Genomic DNA, 23,069 nt, shown 5'->3' with positions numbered 1-23,069 from the left:
AGTCAGACAGGACTTAAATGACTAAACAAAAACAACTGGCTGATAACCCATCTGTCTGGCTGCATGTTGTGGTCTTCCTGTGAGCGGAATGGCAAAGTGAGAGGAGCAAGGCAGCTGCACCGCCACACGGAAGGAGAAGCGGCTCGCAGACCCCCAGCCCAGGAGTGTGCCTCCTCCTCGTGTTCTGGATGACCTTGAATCCCTCCAAATTGCCACAGCACTAAAGGGGAAATAGTTTTCCATTAGAAGTTACACTTTTCAGTTTGGATGTTTCTAACACACATTCTCCAAGTACTTTGTTTTCTCTCCTCGCCCACTCTGATCCACCTGATGCAGTCTGTGCATCACCAGATTTTACTGAGGCGTTTTGGAAGTGATTCTTACCCAGGGTCTTTGGACTTTGGGCTAGAGGGAAGATAGAAGAAACTTTCCTGAGGAACAGGGCTGAGCTGAGAACATATCCCAAACGGATTATAAATACCAGGAGGTCTAGGGAAAATTGGGAAAGACCGTAAGCAAACAGGGCTGGGAAAATCTGGAAAGGCAGCAAGAAGCAGCAGCAACTGGGAGCAGAGAAGAGCAAGTGGTCAAGGAGATTTGGGAAACAGAGGCCAGAGGGGATTTGTGCATTTTCATGGCCATGCCAGATTCATTTTAAGGCAAAGATACAGAAGAACTCAAAAAGATGACCATGAATTTGAAAAGGATTTTGGACTTTATTCCAGGAGTCACTGAGTTAGATGTTAAGACTGAAGGAGAAGGAGGAATCAAGGAATCAAATGAGCGTGCCATCTATGGAGATGAGGAAGTTTAGACAAGGACCAGAGCCCTCAAAGTTTAGACAAGGACTGCAAGGAGATCAAACCAGTCAATCCTAAAGGAAGTCGGTCCTGAATATTCATTGCAAGGACTGATGCTGAAACTGAAACTCCAATACTTTGGCCACCTGATGCGAAGAACTGGCTCATTGGAAAAGACCCTGAAGCTGGGAAAGATTGAAGGCAGGAGAAGAAGGACATGACCGATGAGATGAGATGGTTGGATGGCATCAGCGACTTGATGGACATGCGTTTGAGCAAGCTCTGGGAGTTGGTGATGGACAGGGAAGCCTTTCGTACTACAGTCCATGGGGTCGTGGGGAGTTGGACACGACTGAGCGACTGAACTGACTTAAAGAACCTCTTGATGAAGGTGAAAGAGGAGAATGAAAAAGCTGGCTTAAAACTCATTATTCAAAAAACTAAGATCATGGCATCCAGTCCCATCACTTTATGGCAAATAGATGGGGAAAGAATGGAAATAGTGACAGACTTCATTTTCTTGGGTTCCAAAATCACTGCAGATGGTGGCTGCAGCCACAAAATTAAAAGATGCTTGCTTTTTGGAAGAAAAGCTATGACAAACTTAAACAGCATATTAAAAAACAGAGACACTACTTTGGTGACAAAAATCTGTAAAGTCAAAGCTATGGTTTTTCCAGTAGTCATATATGGATGGGAGAGTTGGACCATAAAGAAGGCTGAATGTTGGAGAATTGATGCTTTTGAGCTGTGGGGTTGGAGAAGACTCTTGAGAGTCCCTTGGGCTGCAAAGCGATGAAACCAGTCAATCCTAAAGGAAATCAACCCTGAATATTCATTAGAAGGACTGATGTTGAAGCTGAAGCTCCTTTGGCCACATGATGTGAAGAGCCAACTCACTAGAGAAGACCCTGATGCTGGGAACGATTGAAGGTGGGAGGAGAAGGGGACGACAGAGGACGAGATGGATGGATGGTATCGCTGACTCAATGGCCATGAGTGTGAGCAAGCTTCGGGAGATGGTGAAGGACAGGGAAGGCTGGCATGCTGCAGTCCATTGGGCCGCAAAGAGTTGGACATGACTGAGCAACTGAACAATGACAAGGGCCCTCAATCCTGAAAGTGAATCTACAGAATTTCACTTGCTTTTGTTGCGTTGTGTTTGGATGCAGGAATCTGAAACTCAGAGGAGAGGTCTGGGTTGGAGACATGAATTTGGGACTTGTTGACACAGATACTTCATGCTGCAGGAATGGATGGATGTAACCATCCAGGGAGAGCGTGTAAAACAATTATTATCTGCATTTTACAAAAGGAGAAAATTGAAGCTGGGGGAGGTTAAATAACTTGTCAAATATACCCATTCTGCCCTGGTGAGTGCTGGAGCCAGCATCCGAACCAAGGCCCATAATGGGTATAAAAATAGTTATTGTTATTTTTGTTGTTGTTGTAGCTATTATATCTTGCTGACGTTAAGGGCTTGGCCCCATTACATTTATGTAAAACCAGCTTAACACCTTAAATGGCCCCATAAAAATCCTCTGAGATGATATTCCACTGCCCTGGGAAACCCCCAGGCTCTGCCTCCCACCTGTCGTTCTAAACTGCTTGCCTCGTCCTGGGAGCTCAATTCCTGTTCTTTTGCCCAGCACCTGGTTATTTCTGCCTCTTTGCCCAGATCCTTTGGCCTCACACTTCAGAGGGACTCTCTGTTTGGCATCCCAGCTTTGCCCAGGGATGCTATCTTTCCCTTGGCTCCATTAGTTACAGTCTGTGGGCCAGTCTTGCCTCATCTCTGAGCCTAGTCCTAGATCCCAGTTCCCTAAAACAGTATGGTTCCCTGGGTACTTGTTTTTGCAGGAAGAGAGCTCAAACAATATCATGTCTTTGTCTTTTAACATATATTTTTTCCATGAAAAGCATCCTAGGTTTATTCTCCTTACTTTTTCTTATTCTATCTTATTTTTCTAGCCTTGAGCTAATCGAGTAAGATTTGTTTATTCCATCATCTTCCATTTTCTGAGCCTATCTTCCTGCTTTTCATTCGTCCCTTATAGACTTTTATAATTTTTTTTTTAAACCCTAGTTTTACCTCCTTCTTCCAAAATGTCCTGGTTTTCTTGAAGGTCTTTTATCATTTCACTCCTGTATATTGCTCTCTCCCACATTATTCCTAGCTTTGAATTAAAAAAAAAAGTTTAAACCTCATTGTTATTTTTTGACATTGGCCAATTCTAGCTCTTTCTCAGAGGTGTCTTCTCACAATTCACAAATACTGTTTGTGTGAGGACCAGGTATTTTTTTTTTTTAATTTAATTTAATTTTATTTTTTAACTTTACAATATTGTATTGGTTTTGCCATATATCAAAATGAATCTGCCACAGGTATACATGTGTTCCCCATCCTGAACCCAGGTATTTAATTATATTTTCCCTTCATTGCTAAATGCTGGGTGACCTACAGGTGGAAAACATGTAATGGCTGTTTATGTTCCATATTCATTCAGGTTGTCCAGTAGCCCTCCTGACCAGCTATTTAATACTTTAAAGATTACTCTGGCTAAAATACTACCACTTCTAGAACAGAGGCACCCTGAGAATGACATCTGTTAACTTTAATCAGTCTGAGAACTCATTGATCCTAAATGTCAGTCTGTTAAGCTCTTGGAAGTCCACCAACCTCTACGTTCTTTCTGGTAACAACGTGATGAAACAAACTCAGCAAACATTCCAAACAGAAAGCTTATAGGTCTTCCTTGCTGGGGATTAATGCTACTACAATTACTTAAGAGTCCAGATTTCCCTAGGGCAACCTTGTGATTCTCAACAAGGGCAACCTTGACCATTTGGGAAACACAGAATCTTCAGGTATAGAGAAGGGGATTGTTTGAAAAAATAAATTCAATATTAGAACATACTTTTATATTTGAAACTAATTAAGAGAACTTTTGCTTTCATTATGCAAACTTAAGAAAGTAAATATGGACAAATGCAGGAAATAAAATAATCTCATCAGAACAATCAGGGAGAGGATGATGTTTTTCTAATTTTTTTTGTTGCTGTCATGAACCATAACAAATAAAAAATACATTTTTGTCTTAATTCAGTACACATTTGGGTGTGTGTGCTTGTGTTTGTGTGTAATTAAAACAAACAAAAACGTTTTAAACAGTGCTTACTCTTTTTTTCCAACTGTTAGTCATGACAAACTAAATTGATTTTATGGTTCATAGTTTGAAAAACATTTCTTTCCGGTGACAATATCAGAATTTGGGGAGAAAAGATGCATGTTGATGTATGGCAAAACCAATACAATATTGTAAAGTAAAAAAAAAATAATAATAAAAAAATTAAAAAAAAAAAAACAACTTAATTTTTAGGAAGTGTCTATGTCCTTGAGATTGCAGACTTCTTATTTCTTCTCTCCAGGGTCCCTGTTACTTTACTTTCTTTTGCTTTAATTTGCATAGACAATGAATGAGACTGTGAAATCATTTTACCGCAGTGTTAAGCTCCTAGATTTTGTACTATGTGAGGTGGCATATTGCAGGTACCTGGTTTCATTCTTTAAACTTAAACTTATCTAACAACCTATCAAAATCTTAACTAATATATTGATTATTAATAAACAATTTATCTTGTGATTTTTAGTTCTATTGGGTACCTTCTACCCTCATTCTAAATGAAGGTCCAGTTCTTACCTCACCTGGCTCATAGGGGAGCAAAGTCCCATTTTCCCTATTCCACTCTGCCTCTTGAAATCCAATAGTGATACTCTTTTGACCACCATAACCCCTTCTCCCATCATCATCTCCTGCAGCTGGTTTCTCTTGCTGGCCTTCTTCTTAGTCTACTTTTTGTTGGCCTTTATAGTCTACTTTAAAGTTGGCCCTTTTATAAGAGTGACAGAGTGACTTTTTAATCTTTTCTCCTATTTCCTGACCCTACAGATCCTGTATTTCTCCCACCCTTCCCTTCCCCAGAAGGCAAGAGTCCAGAGCAGGTACGTTACCTACCTTGTTCATCAAATAATTGTATCTATTTTTTTGAATCCAATCTAATATTGTGATTTTTCCTGGTGTAAACCAGTAAGATAGAGATGTGGAGGGCTAACTGTATACAAAGGCCTGGGTTCATGAACTTAATTCATTCCCCTACATTGGCTGTTATGTGCTCTCTCCACTTGGATATCATCCCAACATCTTAGCACATTTAAAATTGAGTTTATTGTAAAGTAATTATCCACCAATTCAAAATTTTAAAACAGAAATAATGAAAAGAATTGAATTTGTTGTACTAGCCCTCAAACCGCATCCCTTCCCAGCTTTTCTACTGATAATGATGAGGACAGTGATGGTGAGCTGTGCTGCATTCACTCATCCAGAACTACCGTGTTTTCTCACATACCACTTTTAAAAAAATATATTTATTTGGCTATACCACATTTAAATTTTGGCATATGAGACCTTTTAGTCATGGCTTGTAAACTCTTAGTTGCACCAAGTGGGTTCTAATTTCCTGAGCAGGGATTGGGAGTGCAGAGTCTTCACCTGGGCCACCAGGGAAGTCCCCCATGTATCATCTTATTTGTGCCTCCCCCAAACACTGTGAAGTTGATAGAGGCACTTTACGAATGAGGGACCTGAGTCCAAGAGGGAATCAGTACCTTGTTCAAAGCGGCAGACAGGTCTTCCTCCTCTCAGTTCTATGCCTTGGCACTGCCTGGCACCTCCGGTTTTAAACATCGTGGTTGTTTCTGCTCCTTTTCCTCTGTTGCAGGCCCACATCTAACCCATCACAAAGTCCTCCTGATTGCTCTTCTATAGTGTCTCACACTTGCCATATCTAAGCAGTTAAAACCTCTTGGAGGCCCCCTTCTGCTCCTTTCTCAATCACTGAATTTACCTTGTCCATGCTTCTTTTCTTCTCTAATTTGTCCGGAAGACATTCATTCAGAATATGATGTTTATTTTGCATATTTTTTCCCTTTTGTGTTTTCTTCCCTCTGTTCCATGTGCATTTTGAGGTCTAATTCTGACTTCCTACCAGAATTGAAATGAGGGTCTCAGATACAGCAGCTGTCAGAAGAGTATCGTCACCTTTAGTGAAGAGTAAGTATCTGTGGATAATTGGAAAGATGATATGTGTAGTATATGTGTAAATATGTTGCTCTCATGATATCACTGTCTTGTGGCCTACATCAGCATCCTATTTCTTATTTGGAAAGTTCAAAATAGGCCTTATATTCAAGACTGTCTGTTAACTGAGAATTTTCTGACCTTGTCCTGGATACCAAGGTAATGCAGCATTCAACCCACCTGTCCCAAAATTCAAGGTTGCTTGTGGTCAGGGGCTCCCTTCAGGGGACAGATGGTGGATCAGTTGGGTTAGCCAAAAATTTTTTGACATGAAAAACCTGAATGAACCTTTTGTTGTCGTTCAGTTGCTTGGTCATGTCCAACTCTTTGCAAACCCATGGACTTTAGCATATTGGCCTTCCTGTCCATCACCATCTCCCAGAGCTTGCTCAAACTCATGACCATTGAGTCGGTGATGCCATCCAACCATCTCATTCTCTGTCGTCCCTTTCTCCTTCTGCCTTCAATCTTTCCCAGCATCAGGGTCTTTTTCAATGATTTGGCTCTTCACATCAGGTGACCAAAGGATTGGAGCTTCAGCTTCAGCATCAGTCCTTCCAATGAATATTCAGGGTTTATTTCGTTTAGTATTGACTGGTTTGATCTCCTTGCAAGTCCAAGGGGCTCTTAAGAGTCTTCTCCAGCACCACAGTTCAAAGGCATCAATTCTTTGGCACGCTAAGCCAATATTAATTTCTGAGATGCCAGAAGATTCTCAAGGAATATAAAAGGAAGCAACTTTTATAGTGTATTTTCTTGAAGTCACCACCAAGCCTGGTATTTTATCCGATTTACCTCATTGAATGCCAACACCAACCCTACAAAAATGGTAAAAAGAGAATGTGGGAAGGGCTGTGGAAGAAGTTCTGGCTTAGCTGCCTAACCTGGGCTCAGAATTCTGACAGGTCTAGGAAGGTCAAAATGCTGTTGGGAAGGGACATACTTGCTTGAGGAATCAAGGAGATCCTGAGAAATAACCCATTCTAAGGAGAGTGGGGCAAGTTTGGATGAAAGTGGGGAGGGTATTGTCAGTAGAATAAACTGCTGGTCACTAACATCACCTGCTGACTCTGCTCCGGGGATTCCTGCCTTCCTCCCAATGAGACTGAACAAAAAGCAGGAACAAACAAAGCTGTTTCTTTGAAAGATATTAAGGCAAGATGCTGTGACCCAAGATACCCTTGCTGGACACCGCACGTGGCATCCTACAGCCCACAGGGATCTTCAGGAAGAGGAAGCAGAAAGCACGCAGCGACCTGGGAGCGTGACGGCGCTGGGCTCCTGCAGCCTTGGTCCAGGCCTCGAAAACTGGGCAGCAGACTTCAGCCCAGGTGCCGGAGCAGAGACCAGGGAAATGGTAGACTTCACGGGCTGCTTGGATGACTATAGTTGTTTTAAAAAAAATACTTACAAGATAACTACTTTCTCCCCTTCCCCACTGTCAGAGCTATTTGAGAAAAAATCAAGGAAGCCTATTTCTCAAATACTATTTTTCTTGGCATATTGTTAATCACTGTCTATTTCCACACCTGACCTGAGAAGCAGATCACAAATGTATTTTCATCTCCATTATATGGATGAGAAACTGAGGCTCAACGAGTCTAAGCAAATTATGACAATTAGAAAGTGGCCGAGCTTGGGTGAGAATTTGAGTCTTCTATATTTCAAAGCCCATGCTCTTTCTACTTCATTATTTATTCAACAAACATTTATGGAGCGCCCACCATGTGTCAGACACAGGAGGCAATGTGAAACATTCTGCCCAAATGTGCCTCATACTCAGTGGGAAAGATCGATAAGTGTTCACCAAAACTTCTGGTCTCCTCTTTTTCCTGGACTCATAGCTAGACACACTTCCCAGCTTCCCTCGCATTAGGTCTCCAGCCTGCTGAATGTGAGTGGAAATGCTAAGTGTCGCTTCCAGGCCTGGCGCATAAAACCTCCCCTCATATGTTTCTCTGTGCTGAGTTGACTAGTGCAACCTTGGAAGCCACGTGTGGAAAATGGCTGAGCTGCCTCCGCTGATGAGGAACATATGATCTGGTCTGTTACATGAACAAGACATCAATTTATACTGTGTTTGAGACATTATACATTTAGGAGTTTTTTTTTTTTTATAGCACTCTCTAGATCTTAATTAAAACATACTTCTACATGAATACTATCTACAATAGTTTTGTTTTTACCAAAAGAATGAGGATAAACATTCCTTCTTTCAAACTATACTTTCTAAAGACTACTTTGAAAAGTTTCTCAGTGTTGAAATAAGAACAGTCATCTTTTGAGTGGAAGGGGCTCCTGGTGGCTAAAGGGCAACACCAGAGACTCAACTTGAGAAAACCTGCATGGGTCCAGCTTTGCCCACTGCTGAAGGGGGCCATTCTCCCTAAGTCTGGTTCTTTCTACCCACCCTGCTTTGCAAACAAAGCTTGATGCTGCCCTTTCCAACCTGGCCTCTCTCAGTTGTAATAAAGGCAATATCTTAACTTCCCTCTGCCACTCTTCTGTTTTACTTCTTAATTTGTTCAGAACTCAGATTGGGAAGAGGTTCGCTACTTATGGGGCCCCATCCGAGATTTCTGGAGAAATCAGTAGTCAGTGATTATATTATAATGCTTATATAAATAAATCTTCACAGTTGAACCCAATGGAATACTATGATTATGTTTTGTTTCTAGTACAATTTTTGCCCTGGAGTTAATAAAAACCATGTTTGTTTGTTTTTTTTTTTAGTTTTCTATGAACTTATCACTATTTTTTTCAACTACTACAATGTCTCTGTCAAAGATTTTTCAGATAGTATGCTAAAAGTGCTAACCATAACAGTCAATGCATTTGGAAAGCATTAAAATTAAGAACTTAGGTTTATCAAATGATGTGATTAAGAGAGTGAAAAAAAAGCACAAAATGGAGTATACTTCAGTCTGTGTATTCAAAAGAGGATTTGTGTATAGAGTATATAAAGAGCCCCAATGGATCAAGAAGAGAAAGACAACAGAATTGTTTAAAATGAGCAAAAGATTTCAACAGACACCTCCCTGAAGAGGATTTCCAATGGCCTATAAACACATGAAAAGATCTGCTTCATTAGTCATCAAGGATGTATAAAATAACGCCACAATGAGGTCCTACACATCTCCTATCACAGTTAAAATTAAGAAGGCAGACAATCCGTACAGCACAGGATGTACTGAAGCTTGAATCCCTATACACGGCTGCTGTTGGGACTGTAAAACTGTACAACCACTATGGATAATTTTTTTGCTTGTTTTTGAAATTTTATTTATTTGTTTATTTTTGGCTGCGCTGGGCCTCCGTTACTGCATGCGGGCTTTGTCTAGTTGTGGCGAGTGGGAGCTTCTCATTGCACTGGTTTCCCATGTTGTGGAGCACAGGCTGTAGGGTGCTCTAAGGCATGTGGACTTAGCTGTCCCATGGCCTAGGGGATTTTCCCAGACAGGGATTGAACCTGTGTTTCTTGCATTGGCAGGCAGATTCCCAACCACTGGACAACCAGGGAAGTCTGTGCATAATTGTTTGAATTATTTCTTAAAGCCAAACTTAAACATATTCTGTGAACTAGCGATTCCACTTCTTGATACATACCCAATAAAAATGAGTATAATATTCACAAAAGACATGCACAAAAATGTTCATAGCAGCAATATTTGTAACAGTGAAAACCTGAAAACAAAAGTCCAACAACAGTAGGATAGATAAAACAATGATGTAATTATAAAATGTTATACACCAATGAGAATGAAGAAACCATTGCTACTTGTAAAATGATGGATAAATCTTATAAAATGCAACAAATGCATGAACAAAAATCATACAAAAGAGCACATAATATATGATTCAATTTATATAAATCTCAAAACCAGGCAAAACTCACCAATGGAGATAGAAACTGTTTGGTGGTTTCTTTCGTTGGGTGGAAGAAGGCTTGAGGGAGACCTCCTGGGGTGCTGGTTATATTCTATTTCACAATCTGAGTTCTGATTGTTTGATCTGTGAAAATTCTTTGAGCTGAGCAATTATGATTTGTGTACTTTCCTATTTGTTACACTATACTGAAAAACTTTTAAATCTGCCATAACATGTAGACATACTGAAAAAATATTGAAAATTCTAGGAAACAAGAACCTCCTAAGTAGATAAGCTTCGCAGTACACAAACTCATCATCATCAGTAGGATTTGGTCTCTGGAGTGACAAATATTAATTCCAATTAATTCTCAGGGGTGAAAAGGCCAATTAAGTAGCATCTTGTTTAATCAGCTGTCCCCACTATTTTGAGGGTGAATTTTGAAGTATAAGTACCCAGAGTGGACACTGGTTATTTTTTCTGTCTAGAAGTACTTCCTTGGGGGCTGCTAGTGTCCAATATGTTCAATAGGTGGTTCTGATATGTTGTTAAGTACAACACTCTACCCCCAACAGAGAGGTTGATGTTTGATCTTTGCTTGGCCACTCACACTTTTTATCCGAGGAAGTTGAACTTTGAGCTGAGAAATGCAGGCACAGAAGGTGGTGAAGCTGTGATCCTATGCTGCCATGAGACAGCTCACAGTTCCTGATTCCCAGATCCTTGAAGCTGCTTTGGTTCTGGCCTCCTGAGAACAAATGATCCAACCGATCTTTGTATTCCCTCATCTGCCCTATATCCTTCCAATCAATTTTTGCGTCGGTAGCAAGGGTTTATTCTCATAATTTTCAACCAAAGAACCAATAAAGCATCAGAACCTGCAAGGTTTATAAACCGAGTTCTATCAGTTCATTCAGGAATTATTATGCTGCATAAAAGTGATACACATTGACCAAACTCATAGAAATGTGACATATATAAGTGATGATATTAATTTATTTCTTTATTCTAGGAGATTTTCTTAGTCTAAAGACAAAAACAATCATTTTGAAGAGGGTGTACATTTCATATTTAGTATTTATTTACTAAGGACTGACTTTTAGGTACTAGGGTGAGCAAGAAATATGAAACTGGGTGCTTTCAAAATAATTTTTATAACCTTCAACTCATGTCTTGATGTGCTATGTTTTCTAACTCTAGTTCTACAGTGTTCCTTAATACATTTTTCTAAAATACCATTTAGTTGCACTCTGGTCAAAAATCTTCAGTGAAAGTGTTAGTCACTCAGTTATGTACGTCTCTTGGTGACCCTGTGGGCTGTAGTTTGCCAGGCTCCTCTGTCCGTGGGATTTCCCAGGCAAGAATACTGGAGTGGGTTGCCATTCCCTTCTCCAGGGAATCTTCCTAACCCAGGGATCAAACCCAGGTCTCCTGAATTGCAGGCAAATTCTTTACCATCTAAGCCATCATCCAGAATGCTTCCATCCTTTTAATGTCACCCTCCCTATTCCTAGACGAAGTCTCCAAAAAGCTCTTTTGCTACATTCTTGGGCCTTGGGGAGCTGCTCCAGGCAGTGCTTCCCATGTCCCTTTCAGAGCCTGCTCTTCCACAGTACCTCTAGTTCACTCTGGTTATCTCATAACTAGCCCTGCCTCTCTGATATGTTTATCTTGATCCTGGCCATGCCCCAGTTTGCTAGCTTGATCTTCGTCCTCAGTACATTTTGCAATTCCATGTGCCAGTCTTGCCTTCCCTCCTACCCTGCCTCAACCCCCATAGCCAGGAGGAATTAGTATCTGACGTCTCCTAATTTCTGAGGGAGTGAGGATAAGGATCAATTCTGGAGGCTTAAGACTGGCATTCAAACTTCTCCCAAGTGCCGTGTATTTTCTTTACATGAGCACGCCACTCTAGCTGGAGTAATTATTTACTCTTTTGAAAATAGAAAATAAATCATTTTGGACTCTCTGCTTTTGCTTACATTGTTCTCTCTCCCAGGAACACCCTTACTTCTTCTCTCCCTGTCTGAATCCAAGCACTCCACAAATTCTCTTATGGATTCCTCAGAGCTTTCCAACCCCTCCATCCATGAATGTCCTCCTGATTTTCTTTTCTTTAAAAAAACTATTTTGGACTGGACTGCACAGCATGTTGGATCTTAGTTCCCTGACTAGGGATTGAACCTGTGCCCCAGCATTGGCAGCAACAATCTTAACCACTGGACTGTCAGGCAAGTCCCTCTTTTTGTTTTTTTAGTTGCTCTGCTATGCTTATCTTTCTTCTATTACCAGTTTTCAGGTGGTCTTGAAGGTAGTGATTTGTCTTATATTTTTCTCCATATTATCAATTAAAATATTGGTGCTGAAGTCCTATTCTTTGAAGGGGACTTCACTGGACTCTTGGGGACACAGAGAAATAGAAGACTTAGGTCTTGGCTGCAAATAGTTACAGCTTAGTTGAGGAAAATTTGTCCCTGTAGCCTGTGTGCATTAGGCCCACAAGAAGTGCCTGTTTATCTTAGACTTCAAGGGCTGCCATAACAAAATACCAAAGACTAGGTGCCTCAAACAGCAGAAATTTATTTTCTCACAGTTCTGGAGGCTAGAAGTCCAAGATCAAGGTGTTGGCTGGTTTGATTTCTTCTGAGACCTCTTTCCTTGGTGTGTAGATGGCCATCTTCTCATTGTGTCCTCAGATGGTCTTTCCTCTGTGTGCACAGCCCTGGTATCTCTTTAGGTGTCCAAATTTCCTCTGCTTATAAGAAAATCAATCAGATAAGAATAGGGCACCTTGACAGCCTCATTTTAACTTAATCATCGGTTTGAAGGCTCTTTCTCCAAGTACAGTTACATTCTGATATACTGGGGTTAGAATTTCAACATACGAGTTGGAGGCGGCCACAATCCTGTTGAACACCTTTTTGGACGATTGCCTAATGATAATCCTGTGGCGTAAGCTTCACTTCCCATAGGAGGCTAAACAGTTGTGGCAATTGCCTGTGAGTTATTGATTATCACAATCTTGGATTTTCAAAGGCAGTCCACCAGGTATGCTTCCTGGGGGTTTACAGCACTAAATACAATATAAGACACAAAGAAGACCTTATTTCCTTAAGCAGTGACTAGAAGTATAGCATTTCTATGTTTGGTTTTCCATCTTTTGAAGTTAGAGGTGGAGTCTCTATGTGATCTACGGGAAGCTCAGGAGATTATAATCTTCTCTCTTGTATGATCATCCATGTGCAACTTCTAGAAACTATCTTCAAGCATTGGTCCTCTATGTTGTAAAATTTTCTTTGAGTCTTTTCTGTGGTTAAGTCCTTTTAAGAACTTGGTCTATTCAGGCATGACAAGGTAGGGTGGTAGATATTGGGGACAACCACAGGCTGGTGAAGGTGATCAGTATACGGATTAGTTAAGGGCAGGCCTTGTACATGTGCGGCTGGCTCAGATGTTAGATGAGTCAATAGAGCAGAGATTAAAGCAAGTGACCAGGATCAGGATTTGCTGAAAGTCTAGAGGACAAAATTGAAGAAACAATGAGTACAGTTCTTTGTTCCTGGATAGAGAAGCTTCAGGCTAAGAATTTGAGGGGAAAATGTTGCTCTGAGAGCATGCAAGACTCTCCTTTCTATCCAGTGGAATGGCTTTTTAAAAACAGCACTATTGTTCTCTGAGCATCATCAATATAAGCAATAGTCACATGCAGTCCTGATTGCCAGTGTGCACTAATGCAGCCTCATGCGTTGCCGCAGGCTGGTCTGTTAGCTTCTGTGTCATATCAGTTGTTAAATATTTTCAATACCACCCTTATGCAGATGTATAAGTTTTCTAGCATTTTTGGTAAAATTTCTGTCAAGGGCACCAGCTAATCTGCTCTTCAGTGTCCTCATACAAAGATTTACATGATAGATTTCACTTGGCATTCCAAATTCAGGATGATAAATAACATTATGCTGTAGCGTACGGTTCCAATTAACATCAGCACTGAAGTCACCAGCACGGTCAGTTTCTCTACATGGCAGTGACTACTGACAATTTGTCTTGGTTTCCTGGATGTCATCCAGTACATTGGCCAAAGAGGCCAAAGTAGGCATCTGTGTTATATTTCAGTCTCCTTCATGTCTCTCTTTTTTTCCTCTTCTTATTTTATCTGTACCTAAACTTTTGCTCCTGACTCTTTGGCCACATGATAAAAAGAGCCGACTCACTGAAAAAGACCCTGATGCTGGGAAAGATTGAGTGCAGGAGGAGAAGGGGGTGAAAAAGGATGAAATGGTTAGATAGCATCATCGACTCAATGGACATGAATTTGAACAAACTCCAGGAGATAGTGAAGGACAGGGAAGTCTTCATGCTGCAGTCTGTTGGGTTGCAAAGAGTTGGACACTACTGTGTGACTGAACAACAACAACACAGGTACTCATTGGGAGGTTCCTTTATTATTCATTTGTTTATTCCTTCAACAAGACCGAGTTCCTACTCTGTATCAGGTACTAGACTTTCTGGGACAAAAAATGATAATAGTGAACAAAACCTGATATGGTCCTTGCTCTCATGGAGTTTAGAGTCATATGGATAGCTTAATGGCAGGATAAGCCAAGAAGTCAAGTCCCCACTTTTGGCTTTAATCTCATCCTTATTTCACACCTATTAAACCTTGCTTGGTAAATTATTTTTTCTTTTTTTTTTTTTTTGGTAAATTATTTTTTTTTTTTTGCCACTTCAATCTTTTCTTATAAGTGATCTTCCCCTCTGAGCAGAAACATGTCTTATCTCCCTTCTACTGCAATGATAATCCTCTTGTGTTCATTTAAATTCTTATTTTTTTTTTTTTTTTAGTTTATTTGTCTGCTGTGAGTCTTAGATGAAGTACACTGGATCTTTGTTGCAGCATGTGGAATCTAGTTCTCTGACCAGGGACTGAACCTGGGTCCCTGCACTGGGAGTGTGGAGTCTCAACCACTGGACCACCAAGGAAGTCCCTCACTTAAGTTCTTGATTGCCATCTTCTCTCTCCATTAACGGACTTCACAAGTGAGTTAATCTTGACCTCCCAGGGCCCACTCCTTTACCACTTGTAATCCTGCATCCATCCCTACCTCCCTGGGTGGCCGGTGATTTTCCTGCTATCTGAGTTGCCTCTTTTTGGTCATCTGAGTGTTCTCCTTCCTTTCCATGCTAACAGGAAGCAGCAGGCAAGCAAGATCCTTTAAATCTGGGAAACTTTGTCCCAGAAAGCCTTTCCTAAATCTCATCTCAGCAAAATTGCCTTCTGTAGGAAGCAGCTAACTAGCTGTCTCAGTTGCCTTATCTGTCATATGAGTAAGTTGTACCAAGATCTCTTCCTGTCTTAGGAGTTTGTGGGTGTAGGAAATCAGATGAGGGAAGAGTTAAGGGACCCCAGTGTCTCCTGACCTTAAGGACAACAGGAAAGTGGGGAGACAGCAAACTCTGATAGCTCACACAGCAAGAGTAGCTCATGGGGAGGAGGAGGCAAGGAGAGGCTGGAGGGCAGTGATGGGTCTTGGCAATGGGGAGGAGCAGAGGGCAACATAAACTCTTTTCTGGAGTCATAGCTATAGACACATTTGGAACAAGAAGCTATGTGCAGGCTCTGAGCTTGCGGACCCAGGATTGCTGAGTTTGAAGTATATCCCTGACACATGCTGGCTCTGAAAATGGAAATATGCATACTTTCCTTCTTCAACCGTATAAGCACCAACTGTCCAGTTTAGTTGGATATGTGAAACTTCCTTTTTAGAAGGTGAGTGCTTCGGGACTTCCCTGGTGGCCCAGTGGTTAAGAATCCACCTGTTAATGCAGGGAATATGGGTTCCATCTCTAGTCAGGGAATTAAGATCCCACATGTCGTGGGGCAGCCACAACTACCAAAGCCCGAGCACTGCAACTAGAGAAAGCCCACCCACAGTAACAAAGAGCCTGTGTGCTGCAATGGCACATATAATTTGCTCTTCCTTCTGTATTTGAATTCTAAAAGAAGATTGCTCAAATAAGTAACAATTATGTCCTTTGATTTGATAACCTCTTTTGAGGATTTAGAGTCTTACCTGGTGGATCAGACAGTAAAGAGTCTGCCTGCAATGAGGGAGACCAGGGTTCAATCCCTGGGTTGGGAAGATCCCCTGGAGAAGGAATGGCAACCCACTCCAGTGTTCTTGCCTGGAGAATTCCATGGACAGAGGAGCCTGGGGTACAGTCTGTGGGGTCACACAGAGTTGGACACGATTGAGTGACTTAACACTTTCACTTCACTTTGAGGATTTGAGTTCAAGGAAAGACTCTGAAAATGAGAGAGAGGAGAAAACATCCCAAATTTGCAATGATAGAGAATGGTGAGATCAATACAATTGAATACTATACAACCCTTAAAACCAAATAAGCTTGAGATATCTATAGGAAATAATGAACCTAAAATAGTTTATTCACTGATTACATGTCTGACTACTGATTAAGAATATGTGAATTTTTATACACTGATAGTATGTTCTGTATCATTAATCTGTGTCTAGCTCAAAGCTTTGCTCATAGTAGATGTTTAGTTAATATTTATTGAATGAATGAAGGGACCAGAAGTAAATTTAGAGAAATTCTTGGAATTTATATTCATCAGATTTCTTTTACTGTAAAGCTACTTTGGGCTTCCCAGGTGGCTCAGTGGTAAAGAATCTGCCTGCCAATACAGGAGACACATAGATAGGGGTTCGATCCCTGGGTCAGGGGAGATTCTCTGGAGTAGGAAATGACAACCCACCCCGTTATTCTTGCCCGAAAAATTCCAAGGACAGAGGAGCCTGGCTGGCTACAGTCCATGGGGTCGCAAAGAGTCAGACACACTGAGCAACTGAGCGACTGAACAGGCATGCATGCCTGCACACAAAGCTACTTTAATACATAACAAAAGATTCTAAAGAGAAGATTATCTTTTCAGTTTTATGTATATGAAAGGAAAAGAAGGAAACAACAAAATGTTAACAGTAGTGGAGTCTGAATTGTGAGCTATAGGTAATTTCTATTTTCATTTATCAACTTCTCTGGAAGCTCTTGATTTTCTACAATAATCATAATCATGGAGAAACAATTTGTTGAAAGAATCATCTTGAAGTAGCAAGCTACAAACCCAAAGGAATGAATCTCTGTTGTTGAAATTGTAGGCACTGGTAAGCTTGAGGGTGAGGGTTTGTCTGGCATCTCTCGAAACGCATAACACAGGCTACCACCAATCCAGTCCTCCTACATATGCAGCTGACATCAGTATTAAGACTTCAAAAGTAAAAAGCAGGGTTTCCCTGGTGGTCTAGGGGTTAAGAATCCACCTGGCAATGCAGGGGACGCTGGTTCCATCTCTGGTCTGGAAAGATTTCACATGCTCTGGGGCAACCAAGCCTGTGCGCCACAACAGCTGAGACCACACTCTAGAGCCTGCAAGGTCTAGAGCCCGTGCTCCACAAAACAAGAGAAACCACTGCAAAGAGAAAAGCCCGTGCACTGCAGCTAGAGAGTAGGCCCTGCTCGCCACAACTACAGAAAGGCTGCACGCCACAACCAAGATGCAGTGCAGGCAAAAATAAATAAATACAAGCAAGAAGCAGCCACGACAGCAAGTCTGATTGAAGTCCACATATGTTAGGCAGGTATGCCTGTGTTTTACATCATCAGCGCTTGTCTGAGATATTGTCACCCCTGAAGGGCACGAAGAAAGCATCCGTTGCAGTGTGCTTTTAGTAGTGTAAAATGATAAATAACCAAAATGTTCATCACAGAGAATATAACCTTCCAAATTCTGACATGAAAACCCAAGATATTTTATGGTACCTTCATCTTTTAGCTACAATGAATATACATAGATAATGTCCACCTTAAGAGAAACAGGACGGTTGTTGAGACTAAAAGGTGTGAGGTGGTCATTCAGGAAAGGAAGATTGTTTTTTAAAAATGATCACATCTACATTGCCTTTGGGTATGGACATGCAGGGACTGCTTATGTCACTGGAGAGTTCACTACCAAGCATGAAGCATGTTGCTAAGCAGTTAGCTATGACAAGTGAATTAACTGAATTAACTGACATAGGACATAAAAATATTTTAGAAAATAACTGCTGTGTAATGTACAGGAATAGAGTTATAGTAACTAATCAACAAGACTTGGAAAAAAGATCAGAAATCCTGTTATTTGCTAGTAGAACACTATGACATAGTAAGTTATTTATTTGATTTAAAAAATCAATTGGAAGAAGTAAAATTATTACTATTTGCAGATGACATGATTTCACACCTAGAAAACTCTAATGATGCCACCAAAAAGCTGTTAGAACTAATAAAAAAAATTCAGTAAAGTTGCAGGGTACAAAATCAATATACAAAAACTGGTTGCATTTTAATGCACTAACAACAAACAATCAAAAAGGGAAATGAAGAAAAAAATCCCATTTATGATTGCATCAAAAAGAATAAAATACCTTGGAATAGGGCTTCCCTGGTGACTCAGATGGTAAAGAATCCACCTGCAATGCAGGAGACTTGGGTTCGATCCCTAGGTTGAGAAGATCCCCTGGAGGAGGGCATGGCAACCCACTCCAGTATTCTTGCCTGGAAAATCCTCATGGACAGAGAAGCCTGGTGGGCTACAGTCCATGGGGTCACAAAGAGATGGACACGACTGAGCAACTAAGCACAGAATTATAAATAAATACAATACAAAATTTAAAAAATTACCTAGGAATAAGTTAACTAAGGAGGAAAAAGACCTGTACACTGAAAACTATTGATGAGAGAAATTGAAAAAGACACAAATGGAAAGCTATTCCATCCTCATGGATTAGAAGAATTAATACTGTTAAAATGTCCACTCCACTCAAAGCAATCTATAGATTTCATTCAATCTCTATCAAAATTATAATGACATTTTTCACAAAAGCAGAACAAACAACTCCAACATTTTTATGCAACCACAACAGACAGGGAATAGTCAAAGCAATCTTGAGAAAGAAGAACAAAGCTGGTGGCATCATGCTTCCCGATATCAAGCTATATTACAAGGCTACAGTAATCAAAATAATATGGTGTTGGCATAAAAACAGACACATAGATCAATGGATCAGAATAAAGAGCCCAGAAATTACACCTATGCATATGTGGCCCCAATTCATTTTTGATAAAGGAGGCAAAAATAGACAATGGGGAAACGACAGTCTTTTTAATAAATGGTACTGAAAAAACTGGACAGTAAATGTAAAAGAATGACACTGGATCACTATCTTACACCATATGTAAAAATTAACTCAGAAAGGATTAAAGACTTGAATATAAGACTTGAAACCATAAAACTCCTAGGAGAAAACATAGCCAATAAACTCCTTGGCATTGGTACTGGTGATTATTTTTTGAATCTGACTCCAAAAACAAATGCAACAAAAGCAAAAATAAGCAAATAGGATTACATCAAAAGAAAAAAGCTTCTGCACAGCAAAAAGAAGACGAAGAAGTGAAGTGAAAGTCACTCAGTTGTGTCTGACTCTTTACAATCCCATGGACTATACAGTTCATGGAATTCTCCAGGGAGAATACTGGAGTGGGTAGCCTTTCCCTTCTACAGGGGATCTTCCCAACCCGGGGATCAAACCCAGGTCTCCTGCATTGAAGGTGGATTCTTTACCAGTTGAGCCACAAAGGAAGGCCAAGAACACTGGAGTGGGTAACCTATCCCTTCTCCAGAGGATCTTCCTGACCCAGGGATCGAACCGGGGTCTCCTGCATTGCAGGCAGATTCTTTACCAATTGAGCTATCAAGGAAAAATATTTCCAAATCATATATCCAATAAGGAGTGAATATCCAAAATCTATAAAGAACTCGGGCAACTCAATAGCAAAAAAAACACAAACAATCTGATTTAAAAAATGGGCAGAGGATCTGAATAAATACTTTTTAGAAGAAGGCATGATGATGGCTAACAGGCACATGAAAAGATGCTCAACATCACTAATCATCAAGGAAATGAAAATCAGAACTACAAGAAGATATCACCTTACACCTATCAGAATGTTTGTCATAAAATAGAAGGAACAAGTGTTGGAGAAGATGTCGAGAAAAGGGATCCCTCGTGTCCTACTGGCAGGAATGTGAATTGGTACAGCTACTGTGAAAATAATATAGAGGTTCCTCAAAAAATTAAAACTAGAACTACCATATGATCTAGCAATTCCACTTCTAGGTACTTATTTGAAGAAGAAAACAAAAATACTAATTTGAAAAGATGTAAGCTCCTCCATGTCCTTTGAAGCATTATTTACAATAGCTAAGGTATGGAAACAGTCAGGGCTTCTTTGGTGGCTCAGTCAGTTAAGAATCCTCCTGCAATGCAGGAGACTGCATACAATGCAGGAGACCCAGGTTTGACCCTTGGGTCCGGAAGATCCTCTGGAGAAGGAAATGGCAACCCTTTCCAGTATTTTTGCCTGGGAAATCCCATGCACAGAGGAGCCTGGCGGGCTACAGCCCATGGGGTCACAAAAAGCAAACACAACTTAGTGACTAAACCACCACCACCATGGAAACAACCTAGAGAGGTCCCTGGTGGTCCAGTGGTTAGGATGCAGTGCTCTCACTGTAATAGCCCAGGTCCAATACCTTGTTGAGGAACTAAACTGCAAGTTGTGTGGCATGAGCAGAAATAAATAAATAAACTCTAAGTGTCCATTGATACATTGATACATGGATAAAGAAGTGGGATGGGCTGGAGGAAGCACAAGCTGGAATCAAGATTGCTGGGAGAAATATCAATAACCTCAGATACGCAGATGACACCACTCTTATGGCAGAAAGTGAAGAAGAACTAAAGAGCCTCTTGATGAAAATGAAAGAGGAGAGTGAAAAAGTTGGCTAAAGTTCAACACTCAGAAAACTAAGATCATGGCATCCAGTCCCATCACTTCATGGCAAATAGATGGGGAAACAGTGGAAACAGTGTCAAACTTTATTTTTTGGGTTCCAAAATCACTGCAGATGGTGACTGCAGCCATGAAATTAAAAGACTCTTACTCCTTGGATGGAAAATTATGACCAATCCAGACAGCATATTAAAAAGCAGAGAGATTACTTTGCCAACAAAGGTCCGTTTAGTCAAAGCTACAGTGTTCCCAGTAGTCATGTATGGATGTGAGAGTTGTACTATAAAGAAAGCTGAGCACCGAAGAATTGATGCTTTTGAACTGTGATGTTGGAGAAGACTGTTGAGAGTCTCTTGGACTGCAAGGAGATCCAACCACTCCATCCTAAAGGAGATCAGTCCTGGGTCTCCTTTGGAAGGACTGATGCTAAAGCTGAAACTCCAATACTTTGGCTACCTCATGCGAAGAGTTAACTCATTGGAAAAGACTCTGATGCTGGGAGGGATTGGGGGCAGGAGGAGAAGGGGATGACAGAGGATGAGATGGTTGGATGGCATCACCGACTCAATAGACATGGGTTTGGGTGGACTCTGGGAGTTGGTGATGGACAGGGAGGCCTGGTGTGCTGCGGTTCATGGGGTCGCAAAGAGTCGGACATGACTGAGCGACTGAACTGAACTGAAGTGATATAAATCCACATATACACACACAATGGAATACTCAGCCATTAAAAAAATTATTGCCATTTGTGACTACACGGATGAACTTGAGGGTATCATGCAAAGTGAAATAAGTCAGACAGAAGAAAATAAAAATACAGTGTGATTTCACTTATATGTGGAATCTAAAAAATAGAACAAACAAAAAACAAAACAAAATCAAACTCACAGATACAGTGACAAAATTGGTGGTTGAAGAGGGGATGGGGGTTAGCAGGTGGGCAAAATGGGTGAAGGGGGTAAGAGGTACAAACTTTCAGGTGTAGAATAGATAAGTCATGGAGATGTAATGTATCATGTATTTGAATATAGTCAATATTATTGTATTGCATACCTGAAAGTTGCTAAGATAATAAATCTTAAAAGTTCTCATCAGAAGGAAAAAATATGTAACTTTACTTGGTGATGGATGGTACCTAGACTTACTATGGTGATCATTTTGTAATCTATACAAATATCAAATCATTATGTGGTATACCTGAAACAAATATAATGATATATGTCAATTGTACCTCAGTTTAAAAAAATCAACTACCTGAGCAAAAAGTTTTGCCACCAAAGTAACAACTTAGTATCAGAAATGAAAGAAACTCCAAGAAACAATTCAAAAATCAGTATTAGTTGGGGGCAAAATCATTCAATTTGTTTAACAACAGCTAATTTAACAAATAATATTTCAAAGTATTTTTTAAAAATTTAATTAATTTGTTTATTTTTGACTGCACTGGGTCTTTATTGCTGTGTGCTGGCTTTCTCTAGTTGCCGTGAGCAGAGGCTGCTCTTTGTTGCAGAGCGCAGGTTTCTCTTTGAGGTGGCTTTTCTTGTTGCAGAACACAGGCTCTAGGGTGCATGGGCTTCCTTAGTTGCAGCACGTGGACTCCGCAGTTGCAGCTCTCGGGCTCTAGTGCACAGGATTCACAGTTGTGGTGAACAGGCTTTGTTGCCCAGCAGCATGTGGGATCTTCCTGGATCAGAGATCAAACCCATGTCCCCTGCATTGGCAGATTTTTAACCACTAGACCATCAGGAAAGTCCCTTTGCAAAGTATTAAAAAGAAACTTTTAAGATACTCCAAATGAAACCCTATATTTATGTAATGTCTACTTCTACTTAATACCACATAGTAGGATATGGTTGGATGGCATCACCGACTCAATGGACGTGAGTCTGAGCAAACTTCGGGAGATGGTGAAGGACAGGGAGGCCTGGTGTGCTGCAGTCCATGGGGTCACACAGAGTAGGACACAACTGAGCGACTGAACACCAAAAGATGGTAACTCTTCTCAGAGTTTAGATGCAATTTAAATAAAACAGTGTTTTTATAGGCTCAAAGTAAAGCATGGCTGTGTATAAAGGGGTCAACATCCAGTCTGGACTGCAAGGTGGACACAGGGTATACTCTTGATTTGGAAAGAATAAAGTTAAGATAGATGTAGAATTTTCGTCCAGACACCTCTTTACTGAAAACTCTACTTCTGGGTTTTAAATCAAGGCCACATTTCTGTCAAAGAGGCCTTAGATTTTCCAGACAAGAGACAGATGCATCATTTTTATTGATATAATTAAGAACACCAAAGTTTCTGATATTTATGATTGTGGAGAATAAGATTTCTCAGTGAGTAGGGGAGGAGTAGTCA

The sequence above is a fragment of the Bubalus kerabau genome, chromosome 11 (assembly GCF_029407905.1).
Source record: "Bubalus kerabau isolate K-KA32 ecotype Philippines breed swamp buffalo chromosome 11, PCC_UOA_SB_1v2, whole genome shotgun sequence".
In the NCBI taxonomy this organism is placed as follows: domain Eukaryota; kingdom Metazoa; phylum Chordata; class Mammalia; order Artiodactyla; family Bovidae; genus Bubalus; species Bubalus kerabau.
Note: the sequence above shows the minus strand (reverse complement) of the source record.